We start from the raw sequence: 12,184 nt of genomic DNA on the forward strand, positions 1-12,184 counted from the left end.
GAAGCAACAGAATTCGTAAAAATATGTCCACCATGTCAGAAACATGCCAACTTTCACATCGCCCCGCCAGAGGAGCTCATCAGCGTAACCTCACCCTGGCCATTCGCAAAATAGAGACTCGATCTTCTCGGTCCCTTTCCTCAAGGATCGGGACAAGTCAAATTCCTCATGGTAGGGGTAAACTATTTCACAAAATGGATCGAGGCGGAACCCCTAGCTAACGCCACTGCTCAAAGAAGTCGAAAATTCCTATATAGAAACATTGTGACAAGGTTTGGGGTTCCATACTACATAACCACAGACAATGGTACTCAATTTACAGATGCAGGCTTCAGAAAGTTGGTGGCCGATCTGAACATAAAACACCAATTCACATCTGTAGAACACCCCCAGGCCAATGGACAAGAAGAAGCTGCTAACAAAGTCATATTAGCCGGGCTAAAACGAAGATTACAGGATGCAAAGGGAGCCTGGGCCGAAGAGTTCCTACAGGTCCTATGGGCATCTTGGACAACTCCACACTCTACCACAAAAGGATCACCTTTCCGATTAGCTTATGGAATAGAGGCAATGATTCCAGTGGAGGTCGAAGAAGGATCGCCCAGAGTGATCCATTATAGTGAAGAGGCCAACTCCCAACTTCAAAGGGAAGAACTCGACCTACTTCCAGAAATTCGAGAAAGAGCTCAGATTAGGGAAGAGGCATTAAAACGTCGAATGGCTTCAAGATACAATCAAAAGGTAGTGCTGCGAGGTTTTGCCGAGAATGCCCTCACCCTAATCAGAAATGATATCGGAACAACTCGATCTGGAGAAGGAAAGCTGGTAGCAAACTGGAAAGGACCCTACCGAGTCATAGAAGTACTTGGAAAGGGCTACTACAGGCTGTCTGAACTCGAAGGGCGAGAGCTTCCAAGGTCATGGCACGCCTGCAACCAAAGAAGGTATTATAGTTAGAGGTAATAAAGATCTTAGGATAAGGTGCACTCTTTTTCCTGAAAAGGTTTTTTAATGAGGCGCCAAGCCAAGATCCACAAACGGCCCGACTTAGAGGGGAAAACACCCACATGTATATATCTGCATATTTTCTATCTTGAATAAAGTTTTTTCAGATTCTCTACAAATCCTCTTTACCAAGACGCGTTATTCTGAAACACAAAATTCATCGCCCGATTATAAAGCTACAGATTGGCAAAAAGTGAAAATCAAACTCACTGCTCGATCAGGATAAAGACCAACAAAGATGAAAACCGAATTCATCAAAGGTCGACCAACCGAGGATCAAACCCAATTTCTACAAAATCGGCAAAGGTGAAAGCGACAAAAACAGATTAAATGCAAGAAGTTATCGAAAGTGACCCATAGGAAAGAACCTGACGAGGTCTTAAATAAAATGGGTTGCTAAAAAATAACTTAAAAGACGGACCGACATGATGAAGTCGGACCAGTCGACCATAACAAAAAAGTTATAAAAAGTAAATCCCTAGAAAGAGGCCTGGCCAGCCCTAAAAAAGAGGATTACTAGAAATAACTTAGAAGGGACCGACACAATAAAGTCAGCCTCCCATAAACCACAAAAGTTATAAAAGTAATCGATAAAAGAGATCTGACAAATGATCCAAAATGGATTACTAAAAATAATTTAGAAGGGACCGACATGATGAAGTCGTCCCAACGAAATCACACAAGTTATGAAAAGTAATCCAAAAAAAAGACCTAACAAAGATCCAAACAATATGGATTACTAGAAATAACTCAGAAGAGACTAGCATGACAAAGTCGGCCCAGTTATAAAAAAGGTAAATCCATAGAAGAGACCTAACAAAGGTCCAAACAAAATGGATTACTAGAAATAACTTCAGGCCAAAATGAAGAAGTCGGCCGACAGAAGGCATACAAAGTTAGACCCAGAAATCCATGACCTCAAAAAGAATCAAGCTACAAGTATAAAACTACGAAGGCAATCAAAAGAGGTCAGACAACAAGGCTCCAACACTCCCAAGAACCTAGAAGGTGTCAGATAGGTGCAGACAAGCATATCACAAAAAGAAACAAGGTTATAATAATAACAAGACTCGAGAGGCCACCTGAAGTCGACCCCAAAAGCCAGAGAAACTACTTTGTTTTTACCAAAATAAAGTTGCTAACAGAAAAGCAACTAAAAGTATCCAGCAGTCAGAAACCACAATTACAAAATAAAGAGTTCAAAGCCCACAAGCCGGGCTATATACAAAACATTAGAAATAATTATTCCAATGACTTCCCAGTAGCAGCATCCCGAGGTGAAGGAGGACGAGTCTGAAGAGGTACCGCATCTATCGTCCCATCATCCCGGTTCAGGATCTGGACGTCAGGATCAGACTCGGGCTGACCGACTTCAGCTGCCAGAGTAGAGGAAGGCTGGGCAACAGAGACTTTGGCAGAAGGTACAGGAAGAGGGTCGACATCATCATCATCAGGGTCATCAGGGACAATCTTACCATATTTTACAACATTATCCAAGCTGAAAAGAGCAAGGTCAAGCTCGGGCGCAAGAACTCGAACTTGATCCTTCAAATTCTCATAAGCAGCATTTACACTGCCTACAAGATGACCCTGAAGCTCGGCATAGTCAGCTTCGGCAGACTCCAAATCCTCCCTAAGACCCATCATTTCCCTATAAGTTGTGACATAGCTCTCCTTATGCCTCAACGCCATATCCTCAGACAACTTCGCAGAAGCCGCCAAGCCAATAGCCCGAGCCTTCTCACCCTCCAATTCTTTTTTTAGTTTGGTCACCTTCACCTCGAGCACCTCCTTTAAACCCTTGATCCGGTCGAACTCCGACTTGGCTTCTTCCATAAAAGCCTTTGTTGCATGAATAGGAAGATCCTGGGCCGTTCGGTATAAAGCCTCCCCCATATGTGCCATCCTGACACTGCTCCGAGTAATAAACTCCAAATGACAAAGAAGAGAAACATCGTCAGTAGCAATGACACCATAGGGACCGATTTACTGATCAACAAATCCGACAGCATCAAAATCGGGAGCATCCAGATTGAAGGGCTCAACAGTCCTCTATCTTTTTAGAGGAGGAGCAGTAATAAGAGAAGAGGTAGCAGCAGAAATATGGGGAGGATCAATCACATGAACCCGAGGGGTAAGAATCATCTGCCTCAGGCCAGGAGAGCTCGATACTAGATGTTTTGGCAGAACATGAGAGGATCCTTCCCCAGCCGCTTTGGCCGAGATGTTCTGAGTAGCTGTAGCCTTCCTCGCCTTTTTAAAGTCTTTCATAGAATCATTATTCCTGGCCATCCCTGAAAAAATAAAATCAACCAAAGAAGTAAGTTACAAATTAGAAATAAAGGAAGCAAAGTATTTCAGAGCAAAAAATACGTCGATCAATACCCAACGCAGTTCGGACAAGGGAAGGATCCCCCGAAAATTTCTTGGTATCAAGATGGGGAGGTTCCCCCCAAATATCTTCCAAAACATTTACAAAATCATGCTCGACCTCGTCAAGCATCTCCCATGTGTATCGAGACACCACCACATTCTTTTGCGAACACAAGGGGAAGGCAGGTTTATTATTCGCTTCTAAGAAAAACGGTCGAGCTCCCTCAACAGCTCGGACCTTAAAAAAGTAATTCTTAAAGTCCCTAAAAAACTCATCATACATAGCAAAAACTTTATGTCCCTGGGCAGATCTAAAGGAAATCCAAGGGGCATTCTTTTTCGAGGAAATTCCGGGCTTAGTCAAAACAAAAAGATAGAGAAAGAGAGTCTGAGAAGGTATGACGTCCAACTCTTGGCAAACCAACTGAAAGATCTTGATAAAACCCCAGGATTTTGGATGGAGTTGGGATGGAGCTATGTTACACGACCACAACAAGTAGGTCTCAAAGAAAGTAAAAGGAAAAGTAATATTCAGCTGGCTGAAAAAATAGTCATAAGCATATAAGAAGGGACGTTCCCCCCGAATCAGAGCAGGAAAGCAAACCCTTTCATCAGAATTAGGCGCTACCAATTCATAGTTCTTTTCTTGATCTCTATTTTTACAGAGTCGGTGATGTTTTCTAAGCTCCGCACAGTACTCAGCATTTACCACGGAAACACACATCAACACAAGGGAATCCAACTAGTCGGACATCCCCTCAGGAACCTTAGAAGACGTCTCAACAATATTTTTGCGAGAAGACATGGCCAACTAGTCCTACAGCAAGAAAAGAAAAAGGATTACTAACAGCTCGGGCGAAACCAAAACAGCTCGGACAAACATGACTCAAAGCAATACAAATAGTAAAAGGAAAGACCTAAGACGCACACCAAGGTCCAGGGGCATCCTTTGGAGGCAGGAATAGAATAAGGACTCAGAAGAAAAAGTCTATAAGGCTACACCCCAAAACTCTCAGCGAAGAAAATTAATCCCCTTCCAAACAAGCAACAACACGAGAAGCAAATCAAAGCAAAACATCATCAAAACGTCATCTTCTACAAAGTCTATCAGTAAAAAAAGCTACCAACAGGGCGAATTCATCAAAAGCGCAATCCTTTTCAATGAATCAAATAGTTTACCAAAACTCCAAACGTGAAGATACAATCAGAAGCAATAAACAACATGCAAAACCCTAAAAAGCGCCAACTATTAGGAAAAACGCCAAGTGGCGTACATAAGTCGAAGGAACTCTAAAAACATGCATCACAGCAACAATCAAACATGATGATACACAAAGGTTCAAGCTTTCCAACATGAATTCAAGCAAGATCAAAATTTTTACAAAAAATAAAACAAATGCAAGCATGAAGAAGAATAGTAAAAGAAGAAAGAAAGAAACAGACCTGAAAAGAAGAGGAAACAATGAACGCTGAGAGGTTGAGGCAATGACAGGGCCGAAGATCACCCTCCGAAAGAACAAAGCACAAAACAGTCACCAATGGCGCCACAAGGAGAAGCGCGAAAACGTAAAAGACGAAGAGTCCCAGGCAAACCAGAAAATAGAAGGGCAAAAAAATAGAGTTACAGTGAGCAAAGGAGAAGAAGAAACGGAAGCTAAATCTTTGAAAAATCTAAATTCAAAATGAAGAAAAGGGGGAAAACAGCAAAGAGGAAGAATTAATGGGTTATTAAACCCTCACACGTTCCCAAGGTAGAGAGACGCGCGTTTCAAAAGAACAAAGGAACGCCTGTTTCAAAAAATTAAAAGAAAGAAAACGTTCAGCATTCAAAGGGAAACTCTACAAAGAAGAAGTCGACAAATGCTCGAGTTCGGCTTCACCAGAGAAGAATCAAAGTCCTAAAACTAAGGACTCGACCTCAAAAGAAAGACCACACTCGAGCAGGGGCACTGTTCATACCCTGGATCGAACTGTCCGACCCGGGATATTTAAACGACAAGTCAAACCGACCTCTTCAGGACAAATCTATCCGACCTCTTCTCAATGAGCTCGGCTAAATCACCAGGAAAGCCCAAAAAGGGCCCAAACAGAGGAAAACGACCCAAATCCAAAGGCAGTCTAAGCATATAGAGAAAAGGGCGGTTCCCTTGAAGATAAGATGACTTCACTGATAAACCACTATTTTATGGTTTATATTGTGTTTAATTGTGTGGTTTTGTCATGATCCTTGCCCACATATTCATCAATTTAGCATGCATCTAGATTTTCTTCCTAAATTCAGTACATGTTTGAAAATTGCTTCCTAGAGACTCTAATTATTTACTTTTAATTCTCCTTTATTCCATTCGATGCCGTGATCTGTGTGTCAAGTGTTTCAGGCCTTATAGGGCATGAACGAGATGGAGATTGGAGAGGAAGCTAGCAAAAATGGAAGGAACACAAGAATTTGAGGAGATAACCAGCGAGAAGTGACGCGGTCGCATGGCTCACGCGACCGCGCGAAGGAGCACAATTCGCAGTGACGCGGCCGCATGGCTTGCGCGGCCGCGCGGATTGGAAAGCGCAAGCGACGCGGTAGCATGGACAACGCGAACACGTGGAAAGGAAAAAGCGCAGGCGACGCGTCCGCATGGACAACGCGATCGCGTGACATTTGCGATCTGCAGAATCTGCAGAATTCAATGGGGACGAAATTTGGACCCTATTTCGGCCCAGTTTTCGGCCCGAAACAGCAGACTAGAGTCAGAGAATATGCAGAAACAACAGAGACATTCATTCAGTAGTTTTAGATCTAGTTTTTTTACTCTCTTAGGTTTTTCTCGGTAGTTTTTAGAATTTTAATTTTCAATTGGTCTTAGCATTGGAACATTGAGAAGAGTTATTTCCTCATCAAGACTTCATCACTCTAGTTTGTTCTCTTAACTTGGTTTTATTCTTCCATGTTCTTTGTTATGTTCAATTTTGTCATTCAGATACTTTTATGATTAATTAATGCAAGGATTATTTCTCTTTAATTCAATTTCAATTCCAATAATCATGTCTTCTTTTAATTCCCTTTTATGTGCCATGGATTCTTTATTTACAATGCGTGAGTAGTTTCATTACTTGATAGGGAGTTGATTAAAAGGAATTCTTGAGTTGGAAGGATTGAAGGAGAAATTTATAGTTGGGTTAAATGTTGGATTGCTATCCTGTCACCAACGCCAATCCCTTTGAACTAAGTGGGTTGTAACTCGTGAATAGATCTGGCAGTCCAACTTGTTTGACTTTCCCTTACCTAGTAAAGGATAACCAAACAGAGTAACCGTTAATTATAAATCAATCTTAAAAATCACTCCATCAATGATAGAGATTCTAACTAATCAATTCCCAGTCAAGGCTTTTATTTATATTATTTAAAATTCCTCAATTTAAATTCCAATTTACTTAGCTCAACTTCTTGGAACATCTGATTAATAAAACAGCACACTTTTCTGCAACTCGTTGGGAGACGACTTGGGACTTAAAACTCCCAGTAATTTTAATTTAAACTCTCTGTGACATATTTCTAAATTGATAGGCAGATTTTTGGTGAGTTAAGAACTATACTTGCAACGTAACCATTTTAATAAATTTTTTAATTCACCAACCAAGGGTACAATTAAAGTGGAAATAATAACCGTGGATGGCAGGACAATTCAAACCAGAATTGGAGAGACAACAATAATAGGGGAGGCAGAGATAACCAGGGAAATCAGAGGTGGAATAATAACAACAACAGGCAGCAAAATCAACCTTACCGAGCACCTCACCTGAGGCAAAACCAAGGACCACCGAACAATCAGCAGCAAACCTCTCAATTTACTCATTCTTCTGTATCTTCTAATGAAGATTTATTACAAGCTTTTGAGAAAAGACAACTGGCCATGGAAAATACCATCGTGAACAGTATTAACGCCAGTCTGAATGGTTTCACCTCTACTCTGCAAGCTATTATGACACAACTTGGTTCAGCACAAAATTCCAGTAACCAACCTTCAAGCACCACTGGAATCCCCTCTCAACTATTACCCAATCCAAAGGGAGGCATTAATGCCATCACCCTAAGGTCCGGAACCACACTGCAAGAGAGGAATCAGGAGGAACCAAGCTCACCAGAATACGCCTCAGCTGAAGAGGTGGTAGAAATCGAAGATATTGTAGAGGAAGAGGATATACAGGACATAGCTGAAGAAGAGATAGCTCAACCACAGGAAGAAGCACCAAAAGGCACAGGCACCACAGAAAACACTACTCCCATTCCATTTCCACAACTTGCAAGGAAGCCCAGGAAGCAGCTGGAACCTGATCCTAAAATGGTAGAAATATTCAAAAAGGTTGAGGTAACTGTTCCCCTTTTCGATGTTATTCAGCAGGTACCTAAATATGCAAAGTTTCTAAAGGACTTATGTATCCATAAAGACAAAATTAATGAATTAGAAACTATTCCTTTAGGTAGTTCTATATCTGCTTTAATGGGAGGATTACCTGAAAAATGTAGTGATCCAGGTCCTTGCATAGTTAGTTGTACTATTGGTGGTGTAGTAATTTATGATTGCATGTGTGATTTAGGAGCATGTGTCAGTATAATACCTTTGTCTATATATGATGTTTTAAGGCTCCCTCCCTTAAAAAGGTCGGCAGCTCGTTTTGTGTTAGCAGATAAAAGCATTATTACAGTGGCTGGAGTTGCTGAAGATGTTTTGGTGAACATTAAAGGGCTCACATTTCCCACTGATTTTTATATCTTGGAGATGCCCCATAATGATTCAGATAAGCCATCATCAATCCTACTTGGAAGACCATTCCTGAAGACATCAAAATTCAAATTAGATGCTTTTTCAAGAACATGCTCCTTTGAAATAGATGGCCGCATAGTAATCTTCAATCTGAATGGAGTCATTGACAACCCCCCAGAAGATCGTTCTATCTTCCAGTGTGATGTCATAGGTGTAGCTGAAGTTCAAAAAGAAGAGTTTGAAGAGAGGCACACTGGACAAGGTCCAAGTGTGGGGACCCTCTTGACTGACAATGAGGACACTTCGCCATTTTCACAAACCACAGATAATCCAGAGTCTGCCCATGATCAAATATGCTTATCTTGAGGATGAGCAGAAGCTTCCGGTTATTATTGCAAGGGAACTGACTTCTCAACAAGAAGAGCAGTTACTTGATGTACTAAGGAAGCATAAGAAGGCAATTGGATGGAGTTTGGCAGACATAGTGGGAATTAACCCTCAAGTATGCGAGCATAGAATATTTTTAGAAGAAGGAGCAAGACCGGTCCGTCAACCACAAAGAAGATTGAATCTCACCATCTTGGAAGTTGTCAAAAAGGAAGTGACCAGACTATTAGAGGCCGGTATCATATATCCCATTTCAGACAGTGAATGGGTAAGCCCAGTACAAGTGGTGCCCAAGAAGTCCGGAGACACTACCGTGAAGAACGAGCATGGAGAGCTCATAGCAACTAGAGTTCAGAATGCTTGGAGAGTCTGCATTGATTACAGGCGTCTCAATCAAGCTACCCGTAAGGATCACTACCCACTTCCATTCATTGATCAAATGCTGGATTGCCTGTCAGGTAAATCACATTATTGCTTTCAAGATGGTTACACAGGTTATTTCCAGATTCATATAGCTCCTGAGGATCAGGAAAAGACTACTTTTACATGTCCTTTTAGGACTTATGCTTATAAGAGAATGCCCTTTGGCTTGTGCAATGCACCAGCCACCTTCCAAAGGTGCATGATGAGTCTTTTCTCTGATCTTATTGAGGACTGTATGGAAGTTTTTATGGATGATTTTAGTGTTTATGGTGATTCTTTCAACCTTTGCTTAGAGGGATTATCTAGAGTATTAGATAGATGTGTCAATACAAACCTTGTATTGAATTTCGAAAAATGTCACTTTATGGTAAAGCAAGGAATTGTATTAGGACATGTGGTATCTAATAATGGCATTTCTGTAGACCCAGCAAAGGTGAATGTTATTTCTAGTTTACCTTACCCCTCTTCTGTGAGGGAAGTCCGTTCGTTCCTTGGCCATGCAGGTTTCTACAGGAGATTTATTAAAGACTTTAGTAAGGTGGCACTTCCCTTATCCAGATTACTGCAGAAGGACATTGAGTTCAAGTTCAGTGAATATTGTAAACAAGCATTTGATAGGCTGAAGACTGCTCTAACTCAAGCCCCAATTGTGAGAGGACCCGACTGGAGCCAGCCGTTTGAAATCATGTGCAACACTTCCAACCATGCAGTAGGAGCAGCGCTGGCTCAGCGTGAAGGTAAGGACCCTTTTGTTATTGCCTATGCGTCTAAGACTTTAGACACTGCCCAGTCCAATTATACTACCACTGAGAAAGAGCTACTTGCTATTGTTTTCGCTCTGGATAAATTCTGAGCTTATTTACTTGGTACTAGAGTAGTAGTGTATTCGGACCATGCAGCTCTAAAGTATTTATTAGCTAAAAAGGAATCCAAACCAAGACTTATACGTTGGATACTGCTGTTACAAGAATTTGATTTAGAAATAAAGGATAGGAGTGGTAATCAAAATTTAGTAGTAGACCACTTGAGTAGCCTTGAACATATTAAGGATGACTCTACTCTTATAGATGATAATTTTCCTTTTGACAACCTGCAAGCAGTATCTGAGGTAGTCCCTTGGTACGCACCTGTTGCTAATTATTTAGTTAGCCGCACATTTCCTCCACATTTCTCTAAACATCAAAGAGACAAGCTGAAAAGCGAGTCTAAATATTATATATGGGATGACCCATATTTATGGAGATGTGGCGCTGACCAGATATTTAGACGATGTGTACCTCAATCAGAATTCCAGTCTATTTTAGAGGCCTGTCACTCATCTGAGAGTGGAGGACACTTTGGTCCTCAAAGAACAGCTAGAAAGATCTTAGACTGCGGATTCTGGTGGCCTACTCTTTTTAGAGATGCTGCTGAGTTTTGTAAATCTTGTCACCCATGCCAGAAATTTGGTAACATATCCAAGAGGGAAGAGATGCCTCAACAATATATGCTTTTCTGTGAAATTTGTGATGTCTGGGGCATTGACTTCATTGGTCCATTTCCAAATTCTAGTGGATATTTTTATATATTGTTAGCTATGGATTATGTTTCCAAATGGGTGGAAGCAATTCCTACCCGCACTGATGATGCTAACACTGTTGTTTTCTTTGTGAGAAACCATATTATATGCCGCTTTGGATCACCACGAGCGATCGTGAGCGATCAAGGCACCCATTTTTGTAACAGGAGACTAAAAAGATTGATGAAGAAACATGGGATAATCCATAAAGTTGCAACAGCTTACCATCCCCAAACTAATGGGTAAGCCGAGGTGTCAAATAGAGAAATTAAGCGTATCCTGCAGAAGATAGTAAAGCCTCATAGAAAAGACTGGAGCACTAGACTACAAGATGCACTGTGGGCATATAGAACAGCATACAAGACACCCATTGGGATAAGTCCCTTTCGCTTAGTTTATGGAAAAGCTTGCCATCTTCCAGTTGAGATCGAACACAGAGCCTTCTGGGCAGTTAAAGAGTGCAACATGGAATTTGAGAAAGCCGTAACTGAAAGAAAGTTGCAACTACAGGAACTGGAGAACCTTCGCCTAGAAGCTTATGAGAACTCCAGAATATACAAGGAAAAGATGAAAGTTGTGCATGATCAAAACATCAAGAAAAGAGAGTTCCAACCTGGAGATTTTGTTCTCCTTTACAAATCTCGACTGAGGCTCATGCCCGGTAAGTTGAGATCAAAATGGGAAGGTCCATACAGAATAGAGAAGGCTGAACCGTACGGAGTTTATCACCTAAGCCATCCTTCAAGTTCTAAACTTATTAAGGTTAATGGACACCGCCTAAAGCTGTACCATGGTGAGAAGGTGCAGAGAAATAAGGAGCTTGAGATCTTCCACTTGGAAGATCCCCACATAGCAGCAGATTAAGCTAGTTGAGCGTCCAACTTACGGACGTAAAAGCAAAGTTCTTGGTGGGAGACAACCCACCGCGGTATGATCGTTCTTTTCTTCACTTTTAGTTTTTCTTCTTTAATAACTCTTCTCTTTATTGGTGCTTCTGTGCTCTTTCAATTACATGTCTTTATCTTTTCTTAAAAAAAAAATATATATATATATATATATTTTCTCCGCGCGACGCGATCGTACTAGCGATGCGTCCGCGTGGCAGGAGGAGTAAAAAAAAATAAAAATGAACAGAAAGTTATGCAGGAGGAGCGCTGGAGTCGTGCCAATGGCACAAATTACTCCACGCAACCGCGTCGCATGGAAATCATAGCCTCCCACGCGACCGCGTGCTTTGCATTTTCGACGTAAAAGGGTGCACAATGCTATATTGTGCGAGAGTGGTGCTGGATTGGTGCTGGAAGCACAATCCTTGTCACGCGACCGCGTTGCCGACGCGGTCGCGTCAATTATTTTCTGCCTCGCACTCACGCGATCGCATGACCCACGCAATCGCGTCACCCAATTTTGGCAATTGAAATGAATCGAACAGAGAGTTCTGCTGGAGCGAGGCTGCACTCGCGCCAGCAGCGCAACATCGGTCACGCGACCGCGGACCGACGCGATCGCGTCCCCTTCCCTGACGTGCCCCCATGCGAACGCATGCCCCAGGCAGCCGCGTCGCATGCGCCGCACAGCTAACCCTCAATTGCCAAATTATCTTATCTTTCTTTCCTTCAAATCCTAATTTTTCTTTTCCCTCCTTCTTCCTTCTTTCTTCTTTCCCCCTTCTCCTTTCTAT

Source organism: Arachis ipaensis, chromosome B8 (assembly GCF_059453495.1).
Source record: "Arachis ipaensis isolate K30076 ecotype BB chromosome B8, ASM5945349v1, whole genome shotgun sequence".
In the NCBI taxonomy this organism is placed as follows: domain Eukaryota; kingdom Viridiplantae; phylum Streptophyta; class Magnoliopsida; order Fabales; family Fabaceae; genus Arachis; species Arachis ipaensis.